Here is a 16184-nt window from a genome sequence, read left to right as displayed (position 1 = left end):
TTACACCAGGGCTGAGGGTCTGGATTTTCTACATCGGGAGCGAGGGACTGGATGTTCTACACTGGGGGCGAGGGACTGGATGTTATATACCATGGGCGAAGGACTGGATGTTATATACCGGGGGTGAAGGACTGGATGTTATACATAGGGAGCGAGGGGCCGGATGTTATACACTGGGGGGCCAGATATTATAAACCAGGGGCAATGAGGCTGGATATTTTATACAGGGGCAATGGAACTGAATGAAAACCCTAACTCAAGATTAAGACATGTCAGATATATTTGTCTGTATTGTTTATTATCATTGACCATTTGCTATAACTTGGTACATGCGTTGCGTTTTATCAAGCAAACTGGTGGTTTGGTACATACGTCAGTGACTGAAAATTTGACCCCAAATTATTTTATAGCCATTTTCACGGTCAGGTTGTAATGGTGAATACTTGTCTAAGTTGTCTGGCTCTTTGGTTTTGTCAGCCCAGTCATGTATTTCCATACCTACCAAAATAAGTAAAATAGAAACCTTTAAATCCCACCCAAGCTATGAAAAAAACTTGTTGGGAAAATCTACTTCCACTTCAGATAAATCCTGCCGCTTTGTAGCCAGTAGCATGCTTGTATTTGTTGGGATTTATCTTAGAAATTCCTGGACGGTCTCAAATTTGCGACTTTAGGAAAAAATATGTTTTGTAAGTGTAATGACCAGGCCGAACATTCCCTGCTATCCACCCCCACACGGTGTCCGCTGCCGAAGGAATTGTGTTACTTCAGCAGGAACAGGAATTATAACTTGGAACAAATAAGGAACAGTCATGAGTAGTCCATGGCAATTACAGTTCACACTTAGATGCTGAGATGTGTTTGAGGTCTGGAGCTTTAAGAGCACTGGACAGTGTCTTTTGATAGCTTACAGAAGGAGGTAGACACAGCAATGAGAGGTTACAGACCGGTACTCGGGGTTAACGCCACAGTGTGTCACGGCACGTGCACAAGTACTTATAGGTGAATGTAAAAACTGAGGTGATTCCAGTCAGAAAGACTTTAGAATGATGTCACTTATAGGTGAATGTAAAAACTGGCGTGATTCCAGTCCGAAAGACTTTAGAATGATGTCACTTATAGGTGAATGTAAAAACTGAGGTGATTCCAGTCAGAAAGACTTTAGAATGAGGTCACTTAAAGGTGAATGTAAAAACTGACGTGATTCCAGTCAGAAAGACTTTAGAATGATGTCTGTAGAGGTTTTAGAGGGAACCCAGGTTCTTAGGCCTGCAGGAGATCTTGTAGTGAAATTAGCCTCCACGTGTGTTCTGCTCTCCCTGAGGGCATCCCTCAGACTAAAGAACATTGTAGACTTGCCTGGAAAACAGCTCCTTCTATTGACCATGTGACTAGGAGCTGGCCAATAGGACACCGGATTCACATCTCAGATCCTTACAAAACAATAATTATGAGTCATTGTACACTTTCAACATTAGATGGTGCCAGAACACAGCAAATGAGAAATGCATTGCATCTAAAATGGAGGTGACAAGAAATGGAGAACCATAGCTCACAAATGCAGGGGATAATATAGAGGGGCAGTTAGAGAGTGAGCTGTAGTTTACAGAAGCTACTCACAATGCTGGATTACTTAAAGGGAAGGACACACTCTTGACTGGGTCACTACATAAGGATCCTTAAAAATTAATGCTGTTGACATGCGGGCCTATTTTCAATTCATTCCCTGGATGTAACTTAAAGGAGAATAATAAACATTGTTTTAGTTATTTTTTTTACCATATTATAATATTTTTGTTTTATCTGTGGCTTACACAAAATATTACGTCATCAACTTAGTGTCCTTAAACAGAATCTGTCACCCCAAACCTCCAATTAAACTATTATGCCCCTATGAAAATCATAGTTTTCACACATGTTTTAGTTATTATGTAAATCACGGCTCTTCGGTGCACAATTGGTGTAGCTAAGGGCTCTGTGCTCCGTAATGGGCCCACAATGAGCTTGGGGCGCACTGCCCCTTGTCCTTGATTGATAGCACACTGCATTAACTGAATCGCAGTCACACACTGACACTCATGGAGTCCAGTGCTGTGCACACATAGGGCCCAATTCTTCAAAGCTTTCACACCAGAATTTTGGTGTAAAAATCTTGTAAAGTTGCAAAATTTAGTTGCAACTCAGAGTTTACCAGAGTTCACGTCAGTTTCTTTCTGTTCCAAGAAAATGGGTGAACCTGGGGCGGGACAAGCGGCAATGATTTAGATGAGCGGCGGCATTCCCTACACTCCAAATCTTACTCCAACAAAGGCTGGGGAAGGATTGGTGTCAAGGTACACACAAAAGAGTACCCCACTCGTAAGTCGCTCCTGATTCATGAAGAGACGTGCGCCTGAGTCAGGAGCACTTTCCCTCATCAAAACCAGCATGAAAAACGTCAGTCTTGATGAATCGGGCCTATCATTTTAGTGCTCGTGCCTGACTCTAGTAGGCACATAGGTTCATCAGAGGATTGGCCTACATGCCATGTCCATTATTTGGGTGTTTTTTTAGATTTTTTTATCTTGGTATTCTTCACTGTTGTGTGATTTTATTTGTAAAAATAGAATTGTTGTATAGTTTCAGTATCGTACACTAATTCGCTCAAACAGTTCAGCCCTTGCCTTGTGTTTGAGCTCTAAGGGTTTTATCTCATTGTTTAGCCTTTCATTGTTTCTGTAAGTTTCCCCATTTATGGTCTCTATATACAATGTGTAGATTGCTTTTACACACTTATTGTGCTGGTGGCATTGTGCTGTAGTACAACATATACAAGACATACATCTTCACATCTACGGACTGACGGGACATAAGCAAACACCTCTCAACATCAACACAGCTTGAAAAGCATAAACTATGTTGTATACATTGAGGTCTCGTGAACATTGCAAACACATTAGCGGGCAGCCGGGTTAATGTCAATGCACTAAAAAGATTAGCAGATTGTCTTAAAACAATCACTCGGAGTAATGCCTCTATTTTTTTCTTTCTGTAATTGCTGGCCTTGAAAAATTGATTGAGTGGATTTAATGTCTGTAATTAAGAAGAACTTCCCAGTGCCAGTCATAAAATAGTAATCTTACCATTGTCTGTTGCATTACTCATAAGCCTGTACGTTTTATATCCAGCTCTAAGTCTATTTTGGTCTTTTTCTCTCTGGAAGATGGAGAATGCTTATTATTTGCTATAAGTCCCAGAGGGCAGTTAGGAAGGATGTTCCATAGGATATGGTCATCTTGTGGTCCTATGCAATCTCCGAACTGTATATTGCACCCGTAGGAGCCTCTTGGGTTATATTATATCTACATATGCTTTCCAAATTATGACATACTACATCAGATGCTATTTTGGTATAAGATGAAACTGATGGGCCTCAATGAAAATCTAGGAAAGGGCCCCTACCTATCATGGGTTTAACCCCTTAAGCCCCGAGGGTGGTTTGCACGTTAATGACCGGGCCAATTTTTACAATTCTGACCACTGTCCCTTTATGAGGTTATAACTCTGGAACGCTTCAACGGATCTTGGCAATTCTGACATTGTTTTCTCGGGACATATTGTACTTCATGATAGTGGTAAAATTTATTCGATATAACTTGCGTTTATTTGTGAAAAAAATGGAAATTTGGTGAAAATTTTGAAAATTTCGCAATTTTCCAACATTGAATTTTTATGCCCTTAAATCACAGAGATATGTCACGCAAAATACTTAATAAGTAACATTTCCCATATGTCTACTTTACATCAGCACAATTTTGGAACCAAAATTTTTTTTTGTTAGGGAGTTATAAGGGTTAAAAGTTGACCAGCAATTTCTCATTTTTACAACACCATTTTTTTTAGGGACCACATCTCATTTGAAGTCATTTTGAGGGGTCTATATGATAGAAAATACCCAAGTGTGACACTATTCTAAAAACTGCACCCCTCAAGGTGCTCAAAACCACATTCAAGAAGTTTATTAACCCTTCAGGTGTTTCACAGGAATTTTTGGAATGTTTAAATAAAAATGAACATTTAACTTTTTTTCACACAAAATTTATTTCAGCTCCAATTTGTCTTATTTTACCAAGGGTAACAGGAGAAAACAGACCCCAAAAGTTGTTGTACAATTTGTCCTGAGTACGCTGATACCAAATATGTGGGGGTAAACCACTGTTTGGGCGCATGGCAGAGCTCGGAAGGGAAGGAGCGCCATTTTACTTTTCAATGCAAAATTGACTGGAATTGAGATGGGACGCTGTTGTGAATTCTGCTCTTGGGCTCCCTCCGGTGGTTATAAGTGGTAGCGCTGCTGTCTTTGGATTGCAGCATTCATCAGGTGTGTCCACTTTTTGCAATTCTGACTGGGCTATTTAGTCTTGCTTGACCCTTTAGTCAGTGCCAGTTGTCCATTGTTCCTGGAGGATTCACATCCCTGCCTGGTCTCTCCTGCTTGCTGTTCATTTCAACAAAGATAAGTTCTGGCCTTGTTTTTTGCAGTCCACATGCTGTGGGCCTTATTGTTCAGTTCTTTTCCATGTTTTGTCTTGTCCAGCTTGGTCTGCATAAGGATTTGTTCAGCCAAGCTGGTATCTCTGGAGATGCAGATATACCCTCCATATCTTTAGTTAGATGTGGAGATTTTGTATTTTCTGTGGTGGATATTTTCTAGTGTTTTAATACTGACCGCATAGTACTCTGTCCTATCCTATCTATTTAGCTAGAGTGGCCTCCTTTGCTAAATCCTGATTTCAGTCTGCGTATGTTATTTCCCTCTCCTCTCACAGTCAATATTTGTGGGGGGCTGTCTATCCTTTGGGGATTTTCTCTGAGGCAAGATAGTTTTTCCTTTTCTATCTCTAGGGGTATTTAGTCCTCCGGCTGTGTCGAGATGTCTAGGGAGTGTTAGGTACATTCCACGGCTACTTCTAGTTGCGGTGTTAAGTTCAGGGTCTGCGGTCAGTACAGGTACCACCTTCTCCAGAGTACGTCTCATGCTGCTCCTAGGCCACCAGATCATAACAGTATAACTGGCCAACAATTAGTTAATCGCATCTCAGAAGAAGGGAAGGAAAGTGCTGAGCCATTTTTTTTTCTGTAGTCTGTTGTGTCTTTTCTTCCCTCTTTACCTCTGGGTGGCTCAGGAGTTTGGTGCTGGCATGGATGTTCAGGGATTGGCTTCTCATGTGGATCAACTTGCTGCTAGAGTACAGGATATTTCCGATTATATCGTTCAGACTCCGGTTTTAGAGCCTAGAATTCCAACTCCTGATTTGTTTTTTGGGGACAGGTCCAAATTTTTGAGCTTTCAAAATAACTGTAAACTGTTTTTTGCTCTGAAACCCCGTTCCTCTGGTAATCCCACCCAGCAGGTTAAAATAGTAATCTCTCTGCTGCGTGGTGATCCTCAGGATTGGGCATTTTCCCTGGAATCTGGGAATCCTGCTTTGCTTAATGTAGACACCTTTTTTCAAGCGCTAGGGTTATTGTATGATGAACCTAATTCAGTGTATCATGCTGAGAAGACCTTGTTGGCCCTGTGTCAGGGTCAAGAAGCAGCAGAATCGTATTGCCAGAAATTTAGAAAATGGTCTGTGCTGACTAAATGGAATGAGGATGCCTTGGCGGCAATTTTCAGAAAGGTTCTTTCTGAATCCGTTAAAGATGTTATGGTGGGGTTCCCCACGCCTGCTGGTCTGAGTGACTCTATGTCTCTGGCCATTCAGATTGATCGGCGCTTGCGCGAGCGCAGAGTTGTGCACACTATGGCGTTGTCTTCCGAGCGGAGTCCTGAGCCTATGCAGTGTGATAGGATTGTGTCTAGAGCTGAACGACAAGGATTCAGATGTCAGAATAGGTTGTGTTTTTACTGCGGCGATTCTGCTCATGTTATTTCTGATTGTCCTAAGCTTACCAAGAGACTCGCAAGTTCCGTTACCATCAGTACTGTACAACCTAAATTTCTGTTATCTGTGACCCTGATCTGCTCATTATCGTCATTTTCTGTCATGGCATTTGTAGATTCAGGCGCCGCTTTAAACTTAACGGACTTAGAATTTGCCAGACGTTGTGGTTTCCCCTTGCAGCCTATGCAGAGTCCTATTCCTTTGAGGGGCATTGATGCTATACCGTTGGCTAAAAATAAACCTGAGTTTTGGACACAGCTGACCATGTGCATGACGCCAGCCCATCAGGAAGATTGTCGTTTTCTGGTGTTGCATAATTTGCATGATGCTATTGTGCTGGGTTTCCCATGGTTACAGGTGCATAATCCGGTGTTGGATTGGAAATCTATGTCTGTGACTAGTTGGGGTTGTCAGGGGGTTCATGGAGACGTTCCTTTGATGTCAATTTCCTCCTCCCCCTCTTCTGAAATTCCTGAGTTTTTGTCAGATTTCCAGGATGTATTCGATGAGCCCAAATCCAGTTCCCTTCCACCGCATAGGGACTGTTATTGTGCTATTGACTTGATTCCAGGCTGTAAGTTCCCTAAGGGCCGACTTTTCAACCTGTCTGTGCCAGAACATGCCGCCATGCGGAGTTATGTTAAGGAGTCTTTGGAGAAGGGGCATATTCGGCCATCTTCTTCACCATTGGGAGCAGGTTTTTTTTTTATTGCCAAGAAGGATGGCTCCTTGAGACCCTGTATTGATTATCACCTCTTGAATAAGATCACGGTCAAATTCCAATACCCTTTGCCTTTGCTTTCTGATTTGTTTGCTAGGATTAAGGGGGCTAGTTGGTTTACTAAGATTAACCTTCGAGGGGCATATAATCTTGTTCGTATTAAGCAGGGTGACGAATGGAAATCTGCGTTTTATACGCCCGAAGGCCATTTTGAATACCTTGTGATGCCATTCGGACTCTCTAATGCTCCATCTCTGTTTCAGTCCTTCATGCATGATATATTTCGGAATTATCTTGATAAATTCATGATTGTATATTTGGATGATATTTTGATTTTTTCAGATGATTGGGAGTCTCATGTGAAACAAGTCAGGATGGTGTTTCAGATCCTTCGTGATAATGCTTTGATTGTGAAGGGGTCTAAGTGCCTCTTTGGAGTACAGAAGGTTTCTTTTTTGGGCTTCATTTTTTCTCCCTCATCTATAGAAATGGATCCGGTTAAGGTTCAGTCCATTCATGATTGTATCCAGCCCACATCCGTGAAGAGCCTTTAGAAATTTTGGGGCTTTGCTAATTTTTATCGCCGTTTCATTGCCAACTTCTCCAGTGTGGTTAAACCCCTGACCAATTTGACGAAGAAAGGCGCTGATGTGACGAATTGGTCCTCTGCGGCTGTTTCTGCCTTTCAGGAGCTTAAACGCCGATTTACTTCTGCCCCTGTGTTGGGTCAGCCGGATGTTTCTCTTCCTTTTCAGGTGGAGGTTGATGCTTCTGAGATTGGGGCAGGGGCCGTTTTGTCTCAGAGGAATTCTGATGGTTCCTTGATGAAACCGTGTGCCTTCTTTTCTCGAAAGTTTTCGCCTGCGGAACGCAATTATGATGTCGGCAATCGTGAGTTGTTGGCTATGAAGTGGGCATTTGAGTAGTGGCGACATTGGCTTGAGGGGGCCAAACACCGTATTGTGGTCTTGACCGATCATAAGAATCTGATTTACCTCGAGTCTGCCAAACGGCTGAATCCTAGACAGGCCCGATTGTCCCTGTTTTTCTCCCGTTTTGATTTTGTGGTCTCGTATCTTCCGGGTTCTAAGAATGTTAAGGCTGATGCCCTCTCTAGGAGCTTTTTGCCTGATTCCCCTGGGGTCCTTGAGCCGGTCGGCATTCTGAAGGAAGGGGTGATTCTTTCTGCCATCTCCCCTGATTTACGACGGGTTCTTCAGGAATTTCAGGCTGATAAACCTGACCGCTGTCCAGTGGGGAAACTGTTTGTTCCTGACAGATGGACTAGTAAAGTGATTTCTGAGGTTCATTGTTCTGTGTTGGCTGGCCATCCTGGGATTTTTGGTACCAGAGATTTGATTGGTAGGTCCTTTTGGTGGCCTTCTTTGTCACGGGATGTGCGTTCTTTTGTGCAGTCCTGTGGGACTTGTGCGCGGGCCAAGCCTTGCTGTTCCCGCGCTAGTGGGTTGCTTTTGCCTTTGCCGGTCCCTGAGAGGCCTTGGACGCATATTTCTATGGATTTTATTTCAGATCTTCCGGTTTCCCAGAGGATGTCAGCTATTTGGGTGGTTTGTGACCGGTTTTCTAAGATGGTTCATTTGGTACCTTTGTCTAAATTGCCTTCCTCTTCTGATTTGGTTCCGTTGTTTTTCCAGCATGTGGTTCGTTTGCATGGCATTCCGGAAAATATTGTGTCCGATAGAGGTTCCCAGTTTGTTTCTAGGTTTTGGCGGGCCTTTTGTGCTAGGCTGGGCATTGATTTGTCTTTTTCTTCCACATTTCATCCTCAGACAAATGGCCAAACCGAGCGAACTAACCAGACCTTGGAAACTTATTTGAGATGCTTTGTGTCTGCTGATCAGGATGATTGGGTGGCTTTCTTACCATTGGCCGAGTTTGCCCTTAATAATCGGGCTAGTTCTGCTACTTTGGTTTCACCCTTCTTTTGTAATTCTGGTTTTCATCCTCGTTTTTCTTCAGGGCAGGTTGAGCCTTCGGATTGTCCTGGGGTGGACTCTGTGGTTGACAGGTTGCAGCAAATTTGGGCTCATGTTGTGGACAATTTGGTGTTGTCTCAGGAGGAGGCTCAGCGTTTTGCTAACCGTCGTCGGTGTGTGGGTTCCCGGCTTCGGGTTGGGGATTTGGTCTGGTTGTCTTCCCGTCATGTTCCTATAAAGGTTTCGTCCCCTAAGTTCAAGCCTCGGTTTATTGGTCCTTATAGGATTTCTGAGATTATCAATCCAGTGTCTTTTCGTTTGGCCCTTCCAGCCTCTTTTTCCATCCATAATGTTTTTCATAGATCTTTGTTGCGGAAATATGTGGTGCCCGTTGTTCCCTCTGTTGATCCTCCTGCTCCGGTGTTGATGGATGGGGAGTTGGAGTATGTGGTTGAGAAGATTTTGGATTCTCGTTTTTCGAGGCGGAAGCTTCAGTATCTTGTCAAATGGAAGGGTTATGGCCAGGAGGATAATTCTTGGGTTGTTGCCTCCGTTGTTCATGCTGACGATTTGGTTCGTGCCTTTCATTTGGCTGGTCCTGATCGGCCTGGGGGCTCTGGTGAGGGTTCGGTGACCCCTCCTCAAGGGGGGGTACTGTTGTGAATTCTGCTCTTGGGCTCCCTCCGGTGGTTATAAGTGGTAGCGCTGCTGTCTTTGGATTGCAGCATTCATCAGGTGTGTCCACTTTTTGCAATTCTGACTGGGCTATTTAGTCATGCTTGACCCTTTAGTCAGTGCCAGTTGTCCATTGTTCCTGGAGGATTCACATCCCTGCCTGGTCTCTCCTGCTTGCTGTTCATTTCAACAAAGATAAGTTCTGGCCTTGTTTTTTGCAGTCCACATGCTGTGGGCCTTATTGTTCAGTTCTTTTCCATGTTTTGTCTTGTCCAGCTTGGTCTGCATAAGGATTTGTTCAGCCAAGCTGGTATCTCTGGAGATGCAGATATACCCTCCATATCTTTAGTTAGATGTGGGATTTTGTATTTTCTGTGGTGGATATTTTCTAGTGTTTTAATACTGACCGCATAGTACTCTGTCCTATCCTATCTATTTATCTAGAGTGGCCTCCTTTGCTAAATCCTGATTTCAGTCTGCGTATGTTATTTCCCTCTCCTCTCACAGTCAATATTTGTGGGGGGCTGTCTATCCTTTGGGGATTTTCTCTGAGGCAAGATAGTTTTTCCTTTTCTATCTCTAGGGGTATTTAGTCCTCCGGCTGTGTCGAGATGTCTAGGGAGTGTTAGGTACATTCCACGGCTACTTCTAGTTGCGGTGTTAAGTTCAGGGTCTGCGGTCAGTCCGGGTACCACCTTCTCCAGAGTATGTCTCATGCTGCTCCTAGGCCACCAGATCATAACAGGATGCCATGTTGCGTTTGGAGAGCCCCTGATGTGCGTAAACATTGAAACCCCCCACAAGTGACACCATTTTGGAAAGTAGACCCCTTAAGGAACTTATCTAGCTGTGTGGTGAGCACATTGACCCAACAAGTGCTTCACAGAAGTTTATAATGCAGACCCGTAAAAAAAAAAATCATATTTTTTCACAAAAATGATTTTTCGCCCCCAATTTTTTATTTTCCCAACGGTAAAAGAAGAAATTAGACCACAAAAGTTGTTGTACAATTTGTCCTGAGTATGAGAAGACCCCATATGTGGGGGGAAACCACTGTTTGGGCGCATAGAAGAGCTCGGAAGGGAAGGAGCGCCATTTTACTTTTCAATGCAAAATTGACTGGAATTAAGATGGGATGCCATGTTGCGTTTGGAGAGCCCCTGATGTGCCTAAACATTGAAACCCCCCACAAGTGACACCATTTTGGAAAGTAGACCCCTTAAGGAACTTATATAGATGTGTGGTGAGCACTTTGACCCAACAAGTGCTTCACAGAAGTTTGTAATGCAGAGCCGTAAAAATAAAAAATCATATTTTTTCACAAAAATGATTTTTTGCCTGCAATTTTTTATTTTCCCAAGGGTAAGAGAAGAAATTGGACCCCAAAAGTTGTTGTGCAATTTGTCTTGAGTACGCTGATACCCCATATGTGGGGGTAAATGACTGTTTGGGCGCATGGCAGAGCTCGGAAGGGAAGGAGCGCCGATTGACTTTTCAATGTAAAATTGACTGGAATTGAGATGGGACACCATGTCGCGTTTGGAGAGCCCCTGATGTGCCTAAACATTAAAAACCCCCACAAGTGATACCATTTTGGAAAGTAGACCCCCTAAGGAACTTATCTAGATGTGTTTTGAGAGCTTTGATCCCCCAAGTGTTTCACTACAGTTTATAACGCAGAGCCGTGAAAATAATATTTTTTTTTTTCACAAAAATGATTTTTTAGCCCCCAGTTTTGTATTTTCACAAGGGCAACAGGATAAATTGGACCCCAATAGTTGTTGTCCAATTTGTCCTGAGTATGCTGATACCCCATATGTGAGGAGGAACCACTGTTTGGGCGCATAGCAGAGCTCGGAAGGGAAGGAGTGCCATTTGGAATGCAGACTTAGATGGATTGGTCTGCAGGCGTCACGTTGCATTTGCAGAGCCCCTGATGTAACCAAACAGTAGAAACCCCCAACAAGTGACCCCATATTGGAAACTAGACCTCCCAAGGAACTTATCTAGATGTGTTGTGAGAACTTTGAACCCCCAAGTATTTCACTACAGTTTGTAACGCAGAGCCGTGAAAATAAAAAATCATTTTTTTCCCACAAAAATGATTTTTAGCCCCCCAAATTTTTATTTTCCCAAGGATAACAAGAGAACTTGGACCCCAAAAGTTGTTGTCCAATTTGTTACAAGTACACTGATACCCCATATGTTGGAGTAAACCCCTGTTTGGGCGCACGGGAGAGCTCGGAAGGGAAGGAGCAATGTTTTACTTTTTCAACGCAGAATTGGCTGGAATTGAGATCGGACGCCATGTCGCGTTTGGAGAGCCCCTGATGTGCTTGAACAGTGAAAACTCCCCAATTCTATCTGAAACTCTAATCCAAACACACCCCTAACCCTAATCCCAATGGTAACCCTAACCACACCCCTAATCCTGACACACCCCTAACTCTAATCCCAACCCTAATCCCAACCGTAAATGTAATCCAAACCCTAACCCTAACTTTAGCCCCAACCCTAACCCTAACTTTATCCCCAACCCTAACCCTAACTTTAGCTCCAACCCTAGCCCAACCCTAACCCTAGCACTAACACTAGCCCTAACCCTAACCCTAACCCTAACCCTAGCCCTAATGGGAAAATGGAAATAAATAAAAAAAATTAATTTTTTAATTTTTCGCTAACTAAGGGGGTGATGAAGGGGGGTTTTATTTACTTCTATAGCATTTTTTTTAGCGGATTTTTATGATTGGCAGCCGTCACACACTGAAAGACGCTTTTTATTGCAAAAAATATTTTTTGCGTTACCACATTTTGAGAGCTATCATTTTTCCATATTTTGGTGCACAGAGTCATGTGAGGTCTTGTTTTTTGCGGGACGAGTTGCCATTTTTATTGGTAATATTTTCGGGCACGTGACATTTTTTGATCGCTTTTTATTCCGATTTTTGTGAGGCAGAATGACCAAAAAACAGCTATTCATGAATTTCTTTTGGGGGAGGCGTTTATACCGTTCCGCGTTTGGTAAAATGGATAAAGCAGTTTTATTCTTCGGGTCAGTACGATTACAGCAATACCTCATTTATATCATTTTTTTATGTTTTGGTGCTTTTATACGATAAAAACTATTTTATAGAAAAAATATATATTTTTGCATCGCTTTATTCTGACGACTATAACTTTTTTACTTTTTCTTTGATGACGCTGTGTGGTGGCTCGTTTTTTGCGGGACAAGATGACGTTTTCAGCGGTACCATGGTTATTTATATCCGTCTTTTTGATCGCGTGTTATTCTACTTTTCATTTGGCGGTATGATAATAAAGCGTTGTTGTTTTTTGCCTCGTTTTTTTTTTTACGGTTTTCACTGAAGGGGTTAAATAGTGGGACAGTTTTATAGGTCGGGTCGCTACGGACACGGTGATACTAAATATGTGAACTTTTATTGTTTTATTTTTTTAATTTAGATAAAGAAATGTATTTATAGGAACAATATATATATATTTTTTGCATTTTTTTGGGAAATTGTTTTTTTTTTTTTACACATGTGAATTTTTTTTTTTTTTACACTTTAACATTGCCCCAGGGGGGCATGATGTTATAGTGTAAGATCGCCAATCTGACACTTTGCTGTGCACTGTGTCAGATCGGCGATCTGACGTGCATAGCTCCTGGAGGCTTCCTGGCGCCTGCTCTGAGGACCCGGATGCCGCGGCCATCTTGGATCCGGGCCTGCTGCAGGGAGGAGGAGGTAAGAGACCCTTGGAGCAATGTGATTACATCGCGTTGCTCCGGGGGTCTCAGGGAAGCCCGCAGGGGGGGGCATCATGTTATAGTGTAAGATAGCTGATCTGACACTTTGCTGTGCACCGTGTCAGATCGGCGATCTGACGTGCACTCTGAGCAGGCGCTGTGAAGCCACCTCCCTCCCTGCAGGACCCGGATGCCGTGGCCATTTTGGATCCGGGCCTGCTGCAGCGAGGAGGCGGTAAGAGACCCTCGGAGCAACGCGATCACATCGCGTTGCTCCGGGGGTCTCAGGGAAGCCCGCAGGGAGCCCCCTCCCTGCGCGATGCTTCCCTATACCGCCAGAACACTGCGATCATGTTTGATCGCAGTGTGCCGGGGGTTAGTGTGCCAGGGGCGGTCCGTAACCGCTCCTGACACATAGTGCCGGATGTCAGCTGCGATAGTCAGCTGACACCCGGCCGCAATCGGCCGCGCTCCCCCCGTTAGCGCGGCCGATCGCATATGACGTACTATCCCTTCACTGAGTATTAAGTCCCAGGTCACCTTGACGGGATGTACGTCATATGGGATTAAGGGGTTAAAGAAACACTCCCATCAAAATTTTAATGCTCTCAATATATTGCAAATAATACAAAACCCGGCACTCAACTTTGTGATGTGAAGAAACGAAAGGTTTATTATCCCAAATCAGAAAACGTTTCGGTCCCACAGTTGGACCTTCATCAGTAACGTTTATTATAACAGGACTAACTATAACTATAGCAGGACTATTCAGCGGTGGACAAAGCGATGACAGCACCTACATAGGCTGTAGCTTCTCTTTCTGGGTATCCAATACTATATTGGTAGCAACCTCCGGGCAGGCCATATAGCCACTTGAATCTATACATTGTCCCAGTAAACGTTACTGATGAAGCTCCAACTGTGGGACCGAAACATTTTCTGATTTGGGATAATAAACCTTTCGTTTCTTTACATCACAAAGTTGAGTGCCGGGTTTTGTATTATTTGCTGATTACGATTTGGGAACCTACCCGTGCACCTCATACGGTTGTGCACACGTGTGTCTAAAACTCAATATATTGCAGTCATCATATTATACAGCCTTGTGTGCTTACAATTTCTCATCTTGCCCTTCTACCCAGCTAATTCTTCTCTTTTCCATTAGGTCTATGATATCATGTGATTAAAAACTGACTAGCTGAATCCTTCTAAGCTCTATGTAGAAAGAGGAGGGTTTTCAGTTCAACTCCATTGATACGGCTAAACTATAACACTCAACCTGTCCACAATTGGTGGACAGGAAGGGTGCAGTTCTTTGCAAGATAGGAGCTATTTACCATATATTTACAATTGTTATTTGTTAGTCTACAGCGAAAATGGCAAATGTGAAATTTTTTTTGTTGGATTTTGAGATAAATGAGAAACCATAGTGTATTGGCTCAATGATGGCACTTATGTTTGCCATTAAGGGAAGCCATTAGGTCCAATGGACTGCTTTTCAGTTTAAAACTGAAGTGCATTGTCCAAAGACATGTTCACAACACGTTTTGGCCACATCTGAATCAGTCAGGGAATCTGATTGAAGCCTCGAAAAACAAGATTTGCGCATGTGCCAAATAATCAATTATGCACCAAAACACGTTAGACTAACATCGGCTGAACTTGCCAATATTGGAGGGATCAGTCTAGAGTCAAATGCTTATGGGGCCTCCCCACTTTCCCATGACAGGTGAGGTTGTGGGAGAAAAGGATGGGGCACGCTGGATTTCTGACAGCCAAACTTTTCCATATTAGTCTTGGCTAGTGGAGTCTGTGAGCAGCTCTCTCATATAAAACACAGGAGAACTAATGCAGCCCCACATACGAAAACCACTACCACCATGTTTCACTGTAGGTATTTTTCTAAATTCATTGGGGAACGGCAAATTTTGTCTAAGGAAGTAGATGATGATGCCGGTAAGTCAGGTTGTTGTTAAGTCACCAAATCAGGAGGATCAGGGTGCAGCGGTGGAAGACGAGGTGGTGGATGACAAAGTCACTAATGCAACCTGGGAAGCAGGTATGCAGAGCGAGGCCAGCAGCACTGAGAACGAGGGATTGGCAGCACCGAAACAGGCAGGAAAATGCAGTGGGGTGACTAGAGGGAGAAGGCAAGCAATTGTAGAATGTAGAATGTAGAAAAAATTCTCGTCAGACAATTCTAGTAGCAGGGGTAAAGCTTCCATGCCCAACCAAGGAGGAAAGGCGAGGGAGACATACACCAGGTACATCAGAGACATGGGTAACTGTTAAAGGCCTGGGCCAATTTCATGACAACCTCCCAGCATCCAGTCCCTGATGATCGGGTATTTTTGACAAGGAGGGAAAAGTTTTTAAAGATGGTCAAGCAATACCTGGCCAACAAAACCAGCGTACTCCCTAATTCCTCTGTGACCTTCAACTATTGGGTCTCAACGCTGGACACCTGGCATGAGCTGTCCTTCTATGCCTTGGAGGTGTTGCGCTGCCCTGCCACTAGCGTCTGAGCGGATACCACAACTACACTTTCTTAATATTTTTATAAGGCCCTCCAGTTGGTGCCTTTAAGGGTGTATGGGTGACCCTCCTTAGACTTTTTTTTCTGGCTTTGCACTGTGTGCACAGCCTTTATGAGTGTAGAAGTACCACAACTATGAATGAGGCAATCCAGCTGGTGCCTTGAAAGGTGTATGGATGACCCTGCTTGTAATTTTTGGCAGGCTTTGAACTTAGTGTGTATCTTTTATGTCTTATACAGGGTGTATCTGAGTGCTCGCTCATTCCTAAAAAAGATAGATGTTGCAATATATCGCCAAATGATTTGGTGCTGTCCTGAAACTCAGTCTTGTCAAAATTGTGCAAGTTGTTCTTGTGTTTCAGTGTGATATTGATTTAAATTTTAATTTTTGAAGGAGTATACTCATTTATGCTGAGCTCTGTATTTATTGTGTTTTGGGGCTTTAAACTTTGATTAACAAATGGAGTCCAAAACAAGAAACTTTGGTCCCTGTTGGAGATTTTTTTTCTTCTGATATATCCATCTTTAAAATCAGATGCAATAACGTAGTGTCCCATGCTATTGTTTCCAACTTCAAAGAATGATACAGCCCCAAAAAACTCAAACTGAGTACGAAATTGCATGTTTGATAAGTGAAGTC

The sequence above is a fragment of the Ranitomeya variabilis genome, chromosome 1 (genome assembly GCF_051348905.1).
Source record: "Ranitomeya variabilis isolate aRanVar5 chromosome 1, aRanVar5.hap1, whole genome shotgun sequence".
Classification (NCBI taxonomy): domain Eukaryota; kingdom Metazoa; phylum Chordata; class Amphibia; order Anura; family Dendrobatidae; genus Ranitomeya; species Ranitomeya variabilis.
The sequence above is the reverse complement of the archived record's forward strand: the minus strand, read 5'-3'. Positions refer to the sequence as shown.